Here is a 5,827-nt window from a genome sequence, read left to right on the forward strand (position 1 = left end):
CTAAATTGTGTCTGCATCAAGGCGGATTATTGCTTCACCATCGTCATTTTTAATGATTCTTGTCTCCTTGTCAAAGTGATGGGTGCAAGCGAGAACAAATTCAGGTTCTAGGGCAGCCACCGGAAAAGAAGATGCGTGATGGATATGGCTGTCCAACAGCCGCTGCATATTGCTATCTTGTGGATCCTCAACCCTCTTGACAAATTCTGACATGTCTACATGCCCTATCTCTGTATCTCTGATACGATCCTAAGGAGAGGAAACTTGGGAAGGCACAACTTCGTTTTGGTACTTGTCATATTTGTACTTCATCTTTTTTGGAATTGGTGATGACGACAAATCTGACATTGATGGACAACTTGGAATACTGTGATGAAGACTTAAAAGCGTTAAGGCAACATCATATTCAGCTGCAAATAACATTTTTCCTTCTTCAAATGGGAAAAACTTCGACTCTTGAACTTCACGACTTTGTGAGAGAAAGAGGGGAAATAAATGGAAATGGGGGAATCTTGACTTTGACCAATTTCGGATCTTGGGGAAATTTTCACAAGTATACAAGTTGGAAAGGGCATACATGCAATCGGATTTTTAAAACCTGAATGCAAGTACACTTGTAAATTTGCAAATGGAGAAATAGATGGAAAATGAGAATTAGACTTGCAGAAAATGACGAAAATGGAAAGTACGGATATGGGTGACATGAATGGATAAAAATGGGAAAATCCAGGAATATCATTTTCATGAAAATGGGAAGAATTTTTCAACATGTAATCGGGTTCTTAAAACCCGATTTTGAAAGGAAGGGTATTTCACATCTTTTCAACTTGGAATTTTAACCAAAAATGGTTAAATTCTTTAACCGTAAGGGAAGAACAAAGATTTCTAGCCAACTTGTAATCGGGATTTAAAATCCCGAATACAAGTAAAGAGGGAAAATGGGGAAGAACAATGCAATCCAAAAATTGCATATCAAGGGGGAAAAACTCTCTCACAAAACCAATTTTTGGGGCAAGAACAACATATTTACAAATTTACAACTAGAAAGGAAAACTAAGAAAACAAGAAAATAAGAAAATGAAACAAGAAAAGAAAAGAAATCATAACTTGTTTCAAACTGAAAATGCCTCTCCAAAAGATGCAACAATCTTGGAATGAAGAAGACAATCCAATAAATAAAGACAATCCGCAATGCCAAACCCTTGCCATGTTTTTACAAAAACGTCATAAACTGAAAAACGTGGCAGCAAATCCAAGGGAAATGGCGTTGAAAGTGGCAAAAACTCTTTCTAACCTCAACGCCTTAGCTTAGCAAGCCAAAACGATTTGGGAGATTGCTGGTTCGTGGCATCCTTGAAGGAGAAAAACGTGGTTTTTGGTAAAAACATGTTTGCATTTTTGACACCAAGAAACCAGCAATAAATTGAACTCCCAAAACCCTAGAATGGCGTGAAAGATGTTTGCAAATGCACAAGAATAGGGAAGAATCCCAAACGCCTCTCCTTCCTAAAAAATCTCCACAAAAATTTGCTTGAAATCTTCAACAAAAACGTTTCTCCTTGCTGGTCGGGTTTTTTGAAGGAAATAGCAAGTTTGAATTTGCTTGTATTGTTGAAAATTGGGTTTTTTGGAGGAAATAACAAGTTTAAAATGCACTTTATCTCATTCCTAGGCAAAATCGGGTTTTTTGGGCAACATGACAAGTTTTAAAATTGTACTTTTTTATCAATAAGGCAAAAATCTGGTTTTGAAAATGCAATTACATGTTTAAAATCCTAAAAAATGCACTTTATAGGCAAAATCGGGTTTTTGGGGCAAAATAGCAAGTTTACAATGCACTTTATCTCATTCCTAGGCAAAATCGGGTTTTGGAGAGAGATGTACAAGTTTTAAAATCACTTGTAAAGGGAAAATAAAATCCCTACAACAAGTTATAATTCACTTGCACACATTTAATAGGGGTTTAAAATCCCCATTACAATCAAAAATCATTAAAGTAGGGGTTTTAGAAAAGAATTACAAGTTTACTTGTAACTTAACCAAAAAATCCCTATTTTAATTGAAAAAACCAAAAAGCATCAAGGGGGAAATAAAAAGCAAATTACAAGTTTTTATTTTTCAATAAAGTGCACTTGTAATTAGCCAAAAATTTCCCTACAAAGACCAAAACAATGGAAATCATTAAAACTTGCAGTTCAAGGAAAATTCTCCACTTGCAGTCAGGGAGAGAAAACCCGAAATTGAAGGAAAGACATAGCAAATGAATCTAGAATGTGACGAAATTCGAAACGTAGTTCGAGGATGGACTGAGGATTAAGCCAGTCCAAGGATTAGTCGAAATTCTGCCTCGGGAAGCGTTCTATAGAGTAAAATTTTCATTTTTTCACAATTTTTTTTATGTAATGGTCCTTTATTTTTGAAAACAAAAATGAGGACAACAAGTGAATGCATCGACAGTTACCACTAGATTATGAATGATCTCAAGGACTTGGATGGCCCCATGGACTGTTTTCATCATTCTTCCGACAAATTCCTTGGCTACCATGTAGGATCTATCAATCCATGTATCCATGAGTCGGGCTGAGTTCTTCATCTTTTCTGCCTGATTTATTGACTCAAGAGGGAGTGCCTGCAAGGGTGAGACTACTGGATCCTGCCGCCCTAATGGCTCATTAAGCTGGGTAAAATAATCCCTCCAAGCATTAATATCCTTTTCCAACCTTTTATTCTTTTCTATCTCTTCTTTTAGCTTATCATTGACTGCCCTCACTGAATCAGTCCCATCTTCCATGGCTTGCTCGGAGGTAAGTGGGCCAAGATCAGATGTCTCCAAATTATATTCTTCTGCCATGATCTCATCATCATACTTGTCCACTGTTGGTGTAGCTATCTGTATCTTTCTGGATCCTGTATCATCTATGATCACCTTAGATATCTTTGCAACTTTTTTCTTTTCAATCCCTTCTTGAGACTTGCTTAGAAGACTTTCCAAATCGAATACTTGCTCCTCTTCTTCAATTACAACTTCCCTTGTAAGCCTCTCTCTAAGCCAATCTGGAATGGAAGACTTTCCCTCTTTTACTTGCACTTCCCCAAGCAATGGCCGCTCGCCTCCAAAAGGAGATGTTGCTTCATCATCATTTCTTTCTCCTTTTTGCTCATTAACACCAACATGGAGAGGAAGAGACTGACTTGATGAGTGCTGAGGTGTCCTTCCTTTGTCTTGTTTGTCATTCTGTACTGTGGACTCCATGGACTCATCTGTCTCATACACCTTCTCTCTTTTATCCTCTCCTTGACTTATCTCGTTTTCATGTCTAGAAGAAGCACTCGAGGGATGATCAGGATTTACTCTTTGTTTCTTCTTGGATGATTCTCTCTTTTCAGGTCCCTCCTTCCTCTTCGACCCCTTAGAATGAGAAGTGTTCTTGCTCGCACTCGCCTCTCCTTCTTCCGTTCTTGTTTCTAAGCTGAATGTCATAGCTATGTTTTGTTCCTTCAACTTTTGATGCTGGACATGCACCCATCTGCGAGTACAACTCAAGACTGGATCCATCAATGCTCTCAAGTCCGCGACCTCTTGCTCATCCCAATCGATCTTCACTTCTTTGTCTTCTTTCTCATAGGAAGATTGAAGATATCTGCCACTGTCTTGTGCTTGATCTGCTACTCTATAAACTTTGCATCTCCTGATAAGATCCAAAGGCAATCGAGAGTGCATCTTCTTCTTTATTTCCAAATCATCTTAAGCATTTATCCAAAAATCCTCTACTTGGGACACATGCTTGTGTTTCTTCTCGACTGTTTCTTCCATATGACCACTAGGATCAAAATTCTCTCTCGAAGCAAAAGATGTGAATGAGTAGAGAGATAGCTCCTTTTCGGCATCTTCAGCTACTTGAAAATTAGGACAAACTTCAATTGAATTTCCAAGCGAAATGGGTATAGGGATACCATTCCCATGCTTATGTCTTGATGCCTTAGCACAAGCTACCAACTGTCTAGTCACCTCAAGTAGTACTATCCTATCTGTTGGATACCTTGGCAACATATAAGGAGGTGAAGGACATCCATGAATTCTGATGTAGGTGAATTTAGGAAATTGAATGAACCACACACCATGTTTCTTCACAAGCTTTTGTGCCTCTGAAGCCATTCGTTGTTGAATTCCTCCTTGTAGTGTCCTGGTGATATGCATTGTGAAAGTATTGTTGACTAGCTTGTAGTAATTCTTAGGTGGGTGATGCAATTGGGCATAAGAATCACATATTCTTATCTCTCCGTGCCCTCTCCCAACAACTCCTCTGTGTGGTAGTCCCGCATACTTAAAACATCTGGCTAGAGAATATATAACATATGAGCTCATGTGGAATGACTTAGTAGGGACTAACCTTCTCAATTGCACGTCTAGATTGTTACTGATAATCCTGGCCCAATTGAACATCCCTTTCCCTTGAACGATTACTTGTATAAAGAAGAACATCCACCTGTCGAAAAAGAATGCTTGAGAGTCACCTACAATTCGATTAAGCATGGTTATCAAGTCTCTGAATTCTTCTTGGAAATCAATTCTGTGAGGTGTATTGGGTATCTTATTTAGGCGAGGCCTACTCTTGAGCAACCAATTCTTATTGACGAAATTCAGACAAGTATCAGGATCATCTTCGTAGATAGACTTGGCTCCTTCTAGGCTTTTGTAGACCATATCCCTCTGCTTTGGAAGATGAAAAGCTTCAGTTATAGCTCCCTCTGAGAGATAGGCGAGGATAGTCCCATCGTTGGCTACAATTGTCCTCACATGCGAATCATAGTGCCTGGCACATTTGATCATTAGCTCATGACATCTGACTGCGAGAGGGAAACCTATTGCCTTGATGATTTCACTCTCAATTATCTTCTTCGCTATGGGTGATGGCTTGCTGATGTAGGGTGCTTCTTGAAACTTCTTCACATTGAAGTTTCCTAAGTTGGTGTCTCCAATATTGCTCCACTTGGACGTGATCCTCGTCTCCAAGTCGTCACTCCTTTGATCTTCCTTAATAGGGGCTTGCCGAGTAGAGGATCCGCTTGCCCTGGGGTTTGCCATTTATCACCTATATAGATACCTTAAGTTAGGGTTTTAAAGGGATAGGTCACAAAGATAGGCGATTCAAGACCTTAAAAAGAACAATTGAACTTCAATTTGAAAATAAATGAATAAGCATTGAAATTTACAAATTGAAATTACAAATGAATCAATCTAAATAAGAAGACCTATCTTTACAAAAATAATCTTTATTGAACTAAATCAGATCTTCATTCAAATTTAGACATTGAACATACCTCAATCTTGATCTTTGAGCTTTGAAAGGAATGAACCTGAAAAGAGGGGTAAATAATGTCTTGCTATTGAATTTACCTCCTTCCTAAATGCTGTTCAAAGAAGTTCGCTCTGCTAAAAGCTTCAGGTCTGCACCTTAAGTAAATCAAATTCACTCTCGGAGGATTGCTGATCTTCTAGTTCGTCCTTGAGAAGATCAGGCCTGAGATTAAAAGTGTTGAATCTGCCTGGACCTGCCTTTATATGTTATGTCTTTTGCCTTCTCAATCACCAACCACTCAGTAAAATCTGCCTTCGAAATTTGTCTTGATGAGTTCAACTACTGCTGTTCGCTCTCCCTTTTGATTTCGCCCTTTGGAGATTCAAACCTGAAATTTGCTTCCTAATTGCTAGAATTCGCTTCTTCAAATCTGCTCCTCAAATTTGCTCTAAGGAAGAAATCATTTGATTGAATGATTAATGCTTTTAGGATCCACTCTCTTTTATAGGCGCCTTCACCCCTCTTCT

This window comes from Cryptomeria japonica, chromosome 6, assembly GCF_030272615.1.
Source record: "Cryptomeria japonica chromosome 6, Sugi_1.0, whole genome shotgun sequence".
In the NCBI taxonomy this organism is placed as follows: domain Eukaryota; kingdom Viridiplantae; phylum Streptophyta; class Pinopsida; order Cupressales; family Cupressaceae; genus Cryptomeria; species Cryptomeria japonica.